The 13,996-nt window shown below is 46.1% G+C and overlaps 1 protein-coding gene across 2 annotated transcripts in view; it reads right to left on the reverse strand.

The window, feature by feature from the left end:
• The window catches only part of CBX5 (chromobox 5), a 229,513-nt gene that overhangs the window by 155,110 nt on the left and 60,407 nt on the right, over positions 1–13,996 (reverse strand). The gene's annotated exons all lie outside the window — the stretch shown is intronic.

A 13,996-nucleotide genomic window follows, 5' to 3' on the forward strand; every position in this document is an offset into this window, starting at 1 on the left:
CTCCCTCATCATTCCTGATGAACTTGGGAACCTCCAGATCTGGAGCTGATGCTGGCAAGCTGAAAAAAAAGATGAAGAATGCAGCACATGACTGAGAGGCAGATAATCCGCAATTAGTACAAGAGACTTACTACTGATCAAAGATTGTGAACCTGGCAGCAACTTTCAATTCCTGCTTGTAATGACTACATAGAAAGTAAGCAAGATGCATGATAATAACGTAACTGTGAAAAGAAGCAGAGATACGGTAACAGGGAATGTTATATTCTTAAACATGCTTTAGGGAGTTCTAGATGATGGGGAAGACAGTGGATCTCAAGCCGTTAGTGACCCAAGCATAGTTGTTAGGTCTTCAACTAGAATCGGTCAGACAGGTTGTTGTTTTACTCACCAATTGTGGCTGAGACTGCAACACCATAATCAGTGCCATAAGTGTCTAAACATCTGTCACTGACACCTACTACAGCCCCCCCTCGGATAGCTAACAGATCAGTTAATCATCGATACTTCTGATAATGCTTGAAGGCTAGCTCCTCACCATCTCAGCATTACAGAGACTACCTGCAACTTAAAGGCATGTTTATGGTGGGTGTTCCATTTATTTTACAATTTATATTTTGGGAGGAATGCAGTGTTATGCCTGCATGGCACTGCAGTTGTTAGTCAGTCAAGAAACATTATTCAGCCGATTTGACCATCAAAGTATAATGGGTACAGAATAGTAGATTCACCAACACTTACAATGATTACTGGTGTTACTATATACAACCTTAGCTGACAAATGCATCTTCATAAGAAGGTTAAAAATGAATAAAACATTGCCAATTAAAAAGAGAAATTAAAACTTCGATAAAAAACATACATTAGCAATAAACAATTATTGAAAGCATGCAACTAATGTCTAATATGCACAGTTTCCTTGGATCAACTGAATAGCTCCTTTAGTTGAGTCAACTAAGCTTACAAATATTATAATAAAAGGAGACTTCATATTGATAAAGTTAAGCGCAAAAATGAGCACCAAACAGTGTTCTCAAACATAAAACATCAGAGTGGAAGATGGAGAAGAAAAGGGCTAGTGCTTGTAATACAGGAGTACCACTGTACATACTTGTTATTTGGGAAACGGCCACTACAACGCGGCCATTTCCACACATAACTTAACCACACATGCATTACAACGCATGCGTGGTTACAACGAATAGCCTTTATCACGCATACCTTTACTACGAGATACGTAGTAAAGGCATTTGTGTTAAAGCCAAAAAATAAAAAAGGGGGCTTGTGGGGGGGGGGGGGGGGGTGTCTGCCCCCCCCCCAAAAAAAGCGTGACAAAACAGGGGGCTTGGGGGGGGGGGGGGGGGGTCCCCCCCCAATTAAACGCACCTGTTGAAATTTCTGTGTGGAGGCAATCGGCGTCGTTAGAGGAAACGGAAAGACACTTCTGTTTCCTCTTAACGACGTGCAACGTCAACACGGAAGAACATTGAGAAGAGATGACGTGGAGCGGTAAGGGGAATTTTAGATTTAAAAAAGAAAACAGGGGTCCGATATTAGGGTTAAGGGCAGGGGAGGGGTAATTGTAAGAGGGGTTTAGGGGTGGGGGAATAACCTTTACCAAGAGTATGCCCTTACCATGCATGAATTTACAACGAAAATCGTTGTAAAAGTATGCGTGGTAAAGGAATATTCGTGGTAAAGGTTATGCGTGGGAAATGCATTTGCGTTGTAACGCATGCGTGGTAAAGGCATGCGTTGCAATGGAATGCGTTGTAACATCATACGTCCTTGTTATTTAGCTGGTACAAATGCAGCTTACAGTGTTTTACCCTAATAAAGGGGAAACAAATGCGCAAATAAATAGGGCATACATACATAATAAAAAACTCTGCTTCGTTTCCATAGCATCTAAAGCACGTAGTACAATTTGTGAACATTTACTTTCAAAACCACAGTCATGATGGCAAAACTACAGATGCTAGTGCTAATGGTGTAACATGCTCTAACTATATCTGTAAACTAAAAGGGCCGGGTGAAGTTAGAGAGCTACAGTAGGTAGTTTAGGCATTCTTCAGTCTAAGTCTTCTAATAAGTCATATTTTCCCCAGAAATGTGGCCACTGCACAAGCTAATAGTGACCTAGAGTCTGTTTTTAGAATACGTAGCGCCTCTTGATGACATCAGGTACCCATCAGCCTACAGACGGTGGCTAACCACTTGAGCCTCTGGGATTTGTACAGTGGGCATGCAGGAAAACGTGGTTAATCGTCGCATGAGCCCCTGAGCAGTGGGGACAGCAGCGTGATGTGTCGTCTGATCCCCGCTGCCAGTCAGCTGTAAATTAATTCAGTGGGAACTGTATGTATAGCTTTCTATCATTTGGGATGGTGATTACCTCCATATACTGCTCATACATCCTAGATAGCTTGAATTCAAGAAAATCTGTTGTAAGGCGGCTATCTGCTCGTGATACATTTCTCTGGTCTACCTAATTCCAATAACAGGTCTTGATGCAGTCCCTACTAGGTAGCAAACTAATATCAGACTCAGCCCACAGATTCCCCAGACCAACCGCAGAGAGGGATTTTTGAATGTTACTAATCCACCCAATTTTTTTCGAACGGTCTAGGCTACAAACTTCTTCAAGGGCAGCCACATAGTGGATGAGCTCAGGTGTTTTTTTCAGACGAAGCCAAAAAAGAATGGGGCGTAATATGGCTTTGTCCACTATTGTGGATCTACCCATGTCGTGTCTTAGAGGGAGCAGTGGAGTACTCTGTGGGAGGGAGCAAAGGGACATCAGGAATTTATTTTCAGTGCGGAGAAGACCCTCCGGGTTATCAAACCCCCAAAGTTCAGCTCCATAAAGAGTAGAGCTTACCACTTTCTGATCGTAGATTTGGAGCAATGCTGCTATCGGCCTAGTCTGTAAAACCCTGTGTTCCTTCAGTAATGCCCCTGTAGTTTTCCTCTGCTGGAGGGACCGTTTCAAGATGTGATGTTTCCAGGACATTTTCTCCTCAAGCGTTACGCCCAAGTAATCGAAAGTGTCCACTCTTTCTAGGGGCGTCCCATCCAGCAATAGTTTGCCCTTGAATCATTTATGTGAATTTAACTGCATGAGCTTGGTTTTTATGCAGTTAACCTCTAATCCTCTAGATTTACAAAAGCACATAAAGCGATCAAGTAGCAATTGAAAGCCACTGGGGGTTTTTGAGACCAGGAGGGAATCATCCGCAAACAGTAAGGTTGCAATTTTCCCTCCTCCCAATTTGGGGGCATCCGTGTGAACCTCAGCTAGGTACTTCACCACTCCGTTTATGAACAGTGAAAGAAGAGTGGGCACCAGGACGCAGCCCTGCAGTACCCCTCTAGCAACTTTGATTGGATCTGACAACTGCCCTTGGTCGCCCCTCCTCACCCTTGCGTAGTTTCCCTCGTGTAGCCGTATAAGAAGAATCAAAATGTCATGTGGGAGCCCCTGATCATGTAAAACCTGCCATAATCAAAAGCTGACTTTAGATAAATAAAGGCAGTATACACACTACCCTGTTCTAGTAGAACTGTCTTCCAGGCCAGCATGGAAAAATGAAAAACTTGATCAACAGTGCTCTCTTTCTTCCTGAACCACGCTTGGTAGGGGGATAGAATGTTTTCCTCTATCCAATCTGTGATTTTGTTTGAAAGAGCATGGGAAAAAAACCTTCTGAGCGGCATCAATTAGACTGATTGGCCTATAGTTGGAGAGTAGTGAACGATCCCAGTTCTTAAATGCTGTGATAACTTCGGCTCCCCTCCACGACGGGGGTATCGGAGCCCCTGAGGCAATTCCATTTGTTAAAGTCAAAATAAAGTTAGTCCAGTTCGGGATGTCGCTCAGGAAAACATCTCTAGGTATGCCATCAGGGCCAGATGCTTTGTTTTTAATTATAGTGCAAATACTTTGCACTATAGAGGAGACCAGATTGATACTAAGTTGGTTACTTCTGTGATCCATGAGGGGACCTTCCGAATCTTCCACTGCTGAGAAATGTTCGTACCATGCAGCTTCAGAGATATTACTTGTCGGTGGTTTGGATTTTTCAGCATCGCTCCTCGTAAGAAGCAGCCAGAACAGCTGTGAATCTTTCCTTTGACAGGCTTCACGAATTTGAACCCAGCGGTTTTCAGTCCACTCCTTTTTGCTTTAGCCTGCACTAGTTTGTATTGTTTCCTCACCAGTCGTGTTGCCTCTACTTGGTTTGCTCTTATCACGGCTGCCAGCTCAAGCCGCAGCTTTTTACACTTCGGGGTGAACCAGGAGAAGTGATAATTGTCTGGTGGCTTCTTGCCGCGAGACATTGGAAGAATGAAATGAGAAGCTAGCTCAGAAAACAAGGACGTGTGGGTGGTCGTTATTGCTGAAAGCTCATCCTGTTTCAGTAGTAGATCACTAAGAATGTTGGTACTGTTCAGAAGTGCTTGATTAATAGCTTCCAGCTTAAGTTCATCAATAGCTACTCGAGCCCACTTAAGACGCCTATTGTTGTTCATGGAGCATAACTCCTTAGTTGCAAGCTTTGCAGCAATAGAGCATGAGTTCTCCATCCAAATCAAAACTACTGTTCATTGGTCAGGGGGGTTGTGATCACCATCTGTGGTTTCTCCAACAATCATTTCCAAAACATCAGGCCATTCTCAGATCAAGTAGTACGTAGTCAATTCGGCTCACATTGTCCGTTCTATTGAATGTATTTGCCTCCTACCTATCAGATAAGGTGCGGCCATTGGCTGCCCGGAGACTGTACTCAAGAGTAAGGGCTTGAAGCTGTAAGGCAGTTTAGGTCAATTTTTTAATAGGTTGGAGATCAAGTAGAGGAACAAGCCACAACTCATCTACCTTGTTGGTGTCTGTAGGATCATCTATACCCAGCGGTTCAAACGTGCTATTAAAATCTCCTGCTATTATTAAAGGGGATAAGGACTCTCTTTCTTCAAGGCAATCTTCCAAGGCTTGTATGGTTGGTGATCTTGAACCCGCCTTGGTGCCACGGGTATAAGACGTTATAAATGTCCAGCCCCTTGCCGTTCTTGCCCCTCAGGTTGATCACAAGTATATCTGGGCTATTGGTCTTGATCACCCTGATGGCGCAATGCAATTCGATCTTTATCCAGATCAGCAGACCCCCAAGGGGCCGCCCGGTCTACTTTTCAAAGCTGGGCAGCTTACCGTAACATAACCAGGGATAAAGATCAGTTCAGTTGCCCACGTTTCTTGCAGGATGCAGATATCAAAGTGCTCTATGTACTGGACCCAGAGGGGGAGTTCTACCTTAGATCTTAAACCTGCCACATTCCATGTAAGAGTTTGGATGTTGATTCTACTGGGCCGTTTCGGGTTGCCTGGAAATCCTCTATTATATTGCACGTCTGTGGTGGAGTAGAGCATACTTCCTGGTCTAAACTTAACAGTGGAATAATGCCGATATTAGCTGATAAAGAATCTGGCAGCTCCCTGGTGGGAAGCTTGAACTACAGTGTCAAAACACTATGTAGGGCCCCGGTCCGGTTGCACTCAATGGAAGATGGCAATACCTTGGTTGAGTGGCATAAAGTTGGGGGTGTTTCAAGGACCTGCTCCACCTGTCAATTCATTAGGGCCTTAGGTGAATTCATCCCCAACCAGGTATTGTGCCTTCTATCTGCTTGAGTCTGGAACATGGCGGGGGGGGGGGGGTTATACTTCATCTGTATGTTAGTGGAAGTGGGTGAGCATGATCTTGCCTCTAACGCTATAAGATTATGAACCAGGGTCTCGTCTTTCAGATGTAATTCAATTGAATCGGTCGGCGAGGAGTTATGGTTTAGCCGTCTTGCCCAGACGATGTCATCTCTAATTACCGACCTACACCCTCTTGTTTTCCGGATCCAATGAATTGCTTTGTTAACCAAAGAATCTTTATCTTCGTGTTTAGCTAGGGATGGTGGAACTTTTGGTACATTGATCAAGAAAATGTTTTTAGAGAGAGGTCGACCTCTATCATACCTTGGGCTGTGAGGATATTTAACTCATCTGATTGAGTATCATTTGATCCTGCTGGCTTTCGAACCTTTGCCTCTACTTGTCTTGAGTGCCACGTTTGTATGGACTTAAGAGGGACTTGAGGTGCAGAGTTATTAGAAGGTTTAGGTGCAACACTGGTACCTTGCATAGTATCCTGTCTGCGTTGAGGGCTCGGTGGCTCGGTGTAAGAGGCCGCTCTAAGTTGTTCGTTGGTCATCAGTATCTTAACTTCTTTTGTAAGTGCTACAATTAGCGAGTTAAGTAGGGTGACTTCATCCCTGACATCGGAGATGATCCTATATGTTTCCAGCCCTACTGACGGATCCTCAGTTAAAACTCCCTCCCCTCTCTTATCTTGGGCCTCTATCACAGGGACCTGGTGTACTGTAACTTGGGTTACCAGTGAAGGTATCCTACCTTCTTCCTGACCTCTTGATGGGCTTTCAGATAAACCATGTAGCAGAGAATAACGGTTAGGAGTAGAAACATTAAAGTTGGGATTGCTTGAACCACTATTGGCCATCTCTGCTACATCTATAAGTTCTTCACTTGAGCTTTTATCTGTCACCTCAACGGGTGAAAAAGCGAATCCTTGATCACTAATTTACTGATTCAAGACGGGGGCAATTATCTAGCACCGATGCCATAGACGTTGCGCTACGCTTAGTGCGGTTGGAAAAAATGGACGGGATTCTTTTAATCAGGTTAGAAGTAAGGTTGGGGAGAGGGGCAGGGTTGGATACGCTAGATGAATGCTGAATCAAAACCGGGTCGAATATGTCATGGCATTCTACCAGAAGTTCATCGATACGGTTAAGAACACAATGGTAGCACTGAGTTTTCGGGATGCCTTGATTTTGCTAACTTTCCTGCGCGGCCCTTCACTCTTCCCACCCCCCACTTTATCAACAGACTTCCTTTTTCCCATTGAATTGAATTGAAATCAAATTTATTAAGCGCAGCATATACCCGAAGGCGTCTTGGCGCTATACATGAAATTTGAGAACATGCAGAACATAAGGAAGGCCGCGCTCAGATTTAGAAGTTTTAGGCGATTTGTGTAAATAGCCATGTTTTCAGGTCTTTCCTGAAATGGATCAAGGAGGGAGCTGATTTTAAGGTGATGGGGAACGTATTTCACAACCTAGCTGCTGATCTAAAAATGCTCTTTCCTCCCCAGGTAGCCTTTTTAAAAGGGGTGATTATCACGTTCCCAGCTGTTCCGGACCGCAGGGTTCTGTCAGGAACATACCAATTCAGTTTATTTCTAAACTGTGTAGGTCCAAAACCGTGCAGTGATTTAAAAACCAGGCATAAGACTTTAAACTGACATCTCTGTCTGACTGGGAGCCAATGTAATTTTGTTATGGCTTCTTTGGCAGAAATATTCTTTGGAATGTTCAAGATGAGGCGTGGTGCCGCATTCTGTACAATCTGGAGCCTGTTAAGCAGGCCTGAGTTGATGGTAAGGTAGAGGCCATTGCAATAGTCCAGACGGGAAAGGACCAGGGCCAGGGTTACAGTTTTTAAGAGATCCTATGTTATAAACTGCTTTATTTTGTTGATTAGTCTAATGGCCCCGAAAGAAATGGCTGTGATTTTGTTAATTTGGGCCTTGAATTTAAGTTCTTTGTCTATGATAATGCCCAGATCTTTAGTTTTAGCTACGGGTGCAGGAAGCACTCCGAGTACAGGTGGCCACCAATTGGGTGTCCAGAGAGAGGGTTTATTACCAAAGATGATGACCTCTGTCTTACTTGCATTCAATTTTAGACAGTTGACATCCATCCAATCGCTCACATTCTTCATGCAGTTCTTAAAGGCTTCACCCTGGTGTTTTTCTTCATTTGTTAAAGACACCACAATCTGTGTATCGTCAGCATAGGAAGCTAAGACAAAACCAGCTTCTTTTATTATTGAGGAAAGTGGCGCAACATATAAATGAAAAAGTGTGGGGCTCAGGGCAGAGCCCTGTGGAACTCCACAGGGTAAAGAAAATTGTTTAGAGGTTGCTGATCCCATTGCTATGTTAAGTTGCAGATTGGTTACAAAGGATTTTAGGAGTTCTAGTGCCATGCCTTTTATTCCTGCTTCTTGCATACGGGCAGCCAAGATCTCATGGCTGACCGTGTCGAAGGCCGCCGAGAGATCAAGCAACACCAAGGCGGCCGTGCCTCCTTTGTCTAGAATTGACCGAATATCCTCAGTAGCGGTGATTAAGGCTGATTCGGTACTGTGAAATTTCCTGAAACCATGTTGTGTTTCATCCAGTAAGCCAGAGAAATCAATGTATTGAGTAATTTGTTTATTCATTAACTTCTCAATACATTTTGCAGCTAAGGATAATCTTGCGATAGGGCGATAGTTACCGACTTCTGAATAGTAGATCAATAGGTAGCGGTACTTTGGTGTGCAAAACAGAAAATCTTTTAAACCCAGACAAATAGTCTATGTAGCCTCGAATGCACCAATTGGAAAAGAGAACAGAATCAAAGAGACCCTGAGTTGACAGCTCAAGGAGGTTAGGCTCACTAGTTAATCTGAAGACTTAAACAGACTAACAGAAAGAGCACGACAAATCCTATATAATGTTATTAACTCACAGTTTTTGGAGTATAACAGAGTTCAAAGTCCCAGACAATTCCAGCTGAAATAGGAGCACAAGGACCGGAAGCCAAGGGGGGTGGACCTGCCCTGCCTCTTCCGGTCGATGACGGGCGCAGGGCCGGCCCACTGCGGGATTTTAAGCGCGATGGTGACTCCTCCCTCCTGGAGGCAGATGGCTTTTGGGGCTTGGAGTCCCCTCAGGAGCAACACGGCAGCAGCAACACGCCAAAAACGCCCAACAGCGTCCCCAATGAATGATTTTTGGTTTGTGGCTTGCAAACAAAAATTTGCGTCGTTACTCGTTGCTTGACCACATATTTCTACTGCAGCGCAGCAGAATAAAACAAGCATTTGCAATGCAATAGGTCTCGCATTTATAAGAGTTTGAGCTATTGGCATTGTAAAATTACGATGCCTTTTATTTACGTTTTGGTTTTAAAACAAATAAAAGGCATTGATGTACAATGTCAGCAGCATAAACTCGCATAAAAGCAGTGTGTGGAGTGCAGCAGTGTGCGGCGTGCAGCAGTGTGCAGCGTGCAGCAGTGTGCGGCGTGCAGCAGTGTGCGGCGTGCAGCAGTGTGGCGTGCAGCAGGGTTTCGTGTAGCAGTGTGAGGCATGCAGCACTGTGTGGCGTGCAGCGGCGTGCAGCAGTGTGCGGCGTGCAGCAATGTAGTGCAGCATGCAGCAGTGAGTAATTCAGCAGTGTGCAGCATTGTGTGGCGTGCAGCAGTGTGCGGCGTGCAGCAGTGTGTGCCGTGCAGCAGTGTGCGGCGTGCAGCAGTGTTTCGTGTAGCAGTGTACGGCATGCAGCAGTGTGCGGCGTGCAGCAGTGTGCGGCGTGCAGCAGTGTGCGGCGTGCAGCAATGTAGTGCAGCATGCAGCAGTGAGTAATTCAGCAGTGTGCAGCATTGTGTGGCGTGCAGCAGTGTGTGGCGTGCAGCAGTGTGCGGCGTGCAGCAGTGTGCGGCGTGCAGCAGTGTGCGGCGTGCAGCAGTGTGCGGCGTGCAGCAGTGTGTGGCGTGCAGCGGCATGCAGCAGTGTGTGGCGTGTAGCAGTGTGTGGCGTGTAGCAGTGTGAGGCGTGCAGCAGTGTGTGGCGTGCAGCAGTGTGCGGCGTGCAGCAGTGTGCGGCGTGCAGCAGTGTGCGGCATGCAGCAGTGTGTGGCGTGCAGCGGCATGCAGCAGTGTGTGGCGTGCAGCAGTGTGTGGCGTGCAGCAGTGTGCGGCGTGCAGCGTGCAGCACTGTATGGCGTGCAGCAGTGTGCGGCGTGCAGCGTGCAGCACTGTGCGGCGTGCAGCGTGCAGCACTGTGCGGCGTGCAGCAGTGTGTAATGCAGCAGTGTATAATGCAGCAGTGTATAATGCAGCAGTGTGCGCAGCAGTGTGTGGCGTGCGGTAGTGTGCGTCGTGCAGCAGTGTGCGGCGTGCAGCAGTGTGCGGCGTGCAGCAGTGTGTGGCGTGGTTTGTAAACAACAAGAAAAGCGGACATCAAAGGAAGGGTGGGAGGGAACGAGCATATGGGGTGTGAGTTATAACGAAAGTTAATTGTTGTAAGAGGGGATGCAGGAAGTGAGGCCGAGCGCGCGCTGGCGAAAGCAGTCTGCTGCTTTCAAGTCCGATCCGATGCCAGATGCCAGCTTCGCGCTTGAATGCCTCACATGCACTGGCCATAAACTGCATTCCTAAGGTCTTGTGCCCCTTACTAAATCTCTCTGAATGCGTGAGGCGGCGCACACGCAGGAAGTAGCTGGTGGCAAATGGAATGCGCGTGGTTGTGCGCGTAACCGCCACCCGATCCGCCTGGGAAGCCTTTGGGAGCATTTTCTGAAGCCCCTACACAAGTCTCGCTGTGCGATCGCTTACGCCAGTGGTTCCCAAACTGTGCGCCGTGGCTCCCTGGGGAGCCACCAAACCTAGCCAGGGGAGCCACGCACCAGGCACTTAAATGCATTTAATTTTGAAGGGTTTGTTGGCTTCAGTTAAACTAATTAGACTTAAACGCATGATGTTGATGATTTGTAAGTGACATGCCTACAACTGTAAATGTAGCGCTTAATCGATGGCATGTTGCGGGAGAGGAGATCCATATTTCACTGGATCCCCACGTTCCAACACTCCCAAAGTAGGCAACAGATGGCTGATTATTTTTCTTAGACTCGTTAATAGTTTTGTTTTTTACAAATGCATTTTACACCAATGCAATTTATCAGAAAAGTACGGTTGTCCTGTCTATTAAACACACTACATATTATTAAGTATTGACATTTGTACTTGAATCATAGGTACTTCCAGTACATATTTCTTTCAGTACACACACATTTCCAGACAGGCCTGCTCTCTCCTTGAGCACAGGGAAGTAAAACACCATGTACGGCTTAATGGCAAACATTTGGAAGCTAGGAAGAGGTACGTTTAAATAAATAAAAATTAAAAAGACAAAAGACTTTAGTTTACTTGCATTGATTTGGAGGCAATTTTAGGGAGGGGACAGCAAAAATAAATCTGTATGTGGTTTAAAAAATCGTGAGTCACCCTGCTGAGAGAGGTCTGTTGGCACGTATGACATGGGTAGAAATGGAAAGTGCATGCAAATATTCTTCAAGGGTAGAAGCACTTTGGCAATGGGGCCTACATGCGTAGGGGTGCTATCTAGCACTGTAAGTGGGATAAAGTTTGAGAAAGTACTCTTAAAAAGGCATGGGCAAAGAAGTGTAAGTAGGAATATTTTATTAGAGGCGCCACCTTAGTAATATGCAACACCCTGCGTACATGATTATAATACCTTCCTACGCTTCATGCCAATTTTTTTCAGGGAGAAAAATGCAAGTACTCCCGAAAAAATCCCACCCACTCTTCCAAGAAAAATACTAGCAGGGAACCACGGGCAATGGCCAATGGGTCAAGGGAGCCGCGGGTCAAAAAAGTTTGGGAACCACTGGCTTACGCGATAGCCAGGCGAGACCTAAAAAACGACACTGCAGCCACCAGCGATGCGTCCTACAAGTCAGTTAGTGAGCATAGGAATAAGGGTGCAGGCTCTACGGGCTGTAATGGCAGCTGCCGCAGCACCAACCAGCCCTCGGCAACCCCACTTTGACTCTTTGACTCTCTCTGTGACTCTTTGACGGTGGCGGCAAATGCAGCAATGGCAGGAGAAGGCCGCAGTACTGCGGGGCACTGCTGAGAAAGAGAAGGCAGCATCCTTTGTGGCCTGAAAGCAGTATTAGCCGGTCCGCTACACACCACACCGCTCCCCACTCTGTCCGACCAAATGCAAGTGGGGACAGCAGAAGGGAGATGATACAAAAAAAGCTGGGAATTGATTCCCTTGTCCTAGTGCTCTCATTGACCAGTGGGCTTCAGGGGCTTGCTTTAGCATGGTGTTGGATGGATATATATATATATATATTTGACAGGTTGACTCCCAACCCCTGCAGACTCCTGCACTTCACAGCCCAACTGGCCTGAAATTAGCAGCTGGGTGGCAAGCGGGGCCATAACTGCGTTCTTAAACTGTTGAAGCTGCTTCTTCTGTTTGTCACATTAATTGTACCAACTGTGGACAAGGATTACATGCACAATAATTCTAATCCTAATGAGGAGTCTTCTGAAGCAGTCTAGCGCAGCATACATTGCTTTATGTGCAAAAATATGATAATCATTTCACCAAATGGCTCATTTTAAGACCTCACATTTACACTATCTTTTCAAGTAAAAAAGGAAAGTGATCATGTCTTAGATGCAAGATGCTGCACAGAGGTTATATTAGGGTGTGTTCTCAGGGCCTGACACAGAGAGCTGCTATAGCTAAAGGGATTTCAAAAGTCACTGAATGTAAGGTGATAGCTTAAGTAAATTACACCACATAGAGTTATGTTTGAAGTAAGAATTTTGGTGCGGGGGGGGGGCGCTACGTGGCGCACGAGCAATATGGCCGCACATCAGTGAGGCTCCAGCAGCTCGGCGTTATCACCCGCAAAAATCCTGCCCTAGAAACCCACAACAAGAAATAAAAGAAGTGGGAGCAAGGAAATCTTGAACGCCACCATCGGCCGTGACGTTCCAGGGGGGAAAACGGTGCAGGAAAGCTTCCACAGCATCGATCATTTACAGAGGCATCAGCCTGGTCTATGTGAGGCTGACCTCGGCTGCCAGAAAAACGTCACGCAAGGCCGAGGAGTCTGCATACAGAGAAGGCCCAGCAGCGCATACCACGGGATTGGAATGCTCCAATGAGATACTGCATTGGAAACTAACTCCGCGACGAAAAGCGGTCGTACCTGACAAGGAGAAGAACAGAGATCCCCAAACCACCCCTCGCTCTTCACAGCTTTGGATCGGAGCGGAGGTCGGTCACATAAAACAAGTAAGGTGGATGCTTGGTGGCTGGAGCAGGGTTATAGTATGTCAAGCGTAGACAGCAAGAACAAGACACCATAAGCAAATAGAAAACTGGAACAACAGCGGAAAAAGCGACTCAAACTAGAGGGGCATAGTGTAACGGCCATTAAGACTGTTGCGGAGTGCTACAGGCCCGTAATTGACCACTACCACTCAGGGCTAGGCAACGCCAAAATCCAGGTATAAAATGGCAGCCAATATGGACAGGAGGCCCCTGCATGGAGGACGGAGCTGTTTATGGCAAGTGTAAGCAGATGTATAGTCAATAGAAAGCAGGGAGCACTGTGCAAATATACCACGAAAACCCCCACCGGCTAAACTCAAAAATACAAAGAACAATTATAGTGAGCAGAAAGACTTCAGAACCTGAGCGCGTCTATTGCAGGATTGCAGAAAGTGCGTGTGGCACATTTCACCTGGACTACAAAGCACGCCGTGAAAAAGTGATACCTGACCTGCGGAAATCCTATGATAAGCTAAAATAAAAAGGGGTAAATAAAATAGTTATTGTTTCGGACACTAAGTAAGTGGTAAGAAGTACCAAGCACAGTAGCTCTAAATGAGGCTTTTAATGCTCAGCAGCTGAAACAGAATCAAATAAAGAGACACAAACATAGCGCACTGTGCAGAAAGCGGACGTCCTGTTCGTGGCCATGGGAAAAATGGATGGAAAACAGGTGAAAATAAACTTTGAACCCAAAATGGGGACACGCTCACAACAACACGAAGCTGAGTGCACAGAGATGGCACATTCCCAGGAACCAGTGCAGTCCCAGAAAGACGAACTAAAGACGCTTCTGCTTGCCATGAAGCAGAGCCTCGCTTCCATAGAGAATAGGTGGACTCAATGTTAACCCGCATGGACTCCATAGTACTTAAACTTGAAAAGCACGATGCCCACATCACAGAGGCGGAGCATCGAATCTCAGTTGCAGAAAACAAC

This window comes from Triturus cristatus, chromosome 4_1, assembly GCF_964204655.1.
Source record: "Triturus cristatus chromosome 4_1, aTriCri1.1, whole genome shotgun sequence".
Taxonomy (NCBI): domain Eukaryota; kingdom Metazoa; phylum Chordata; class Amphibia; order Caudata; family Salamandridae; genus Triturus; species Triturus cristatus.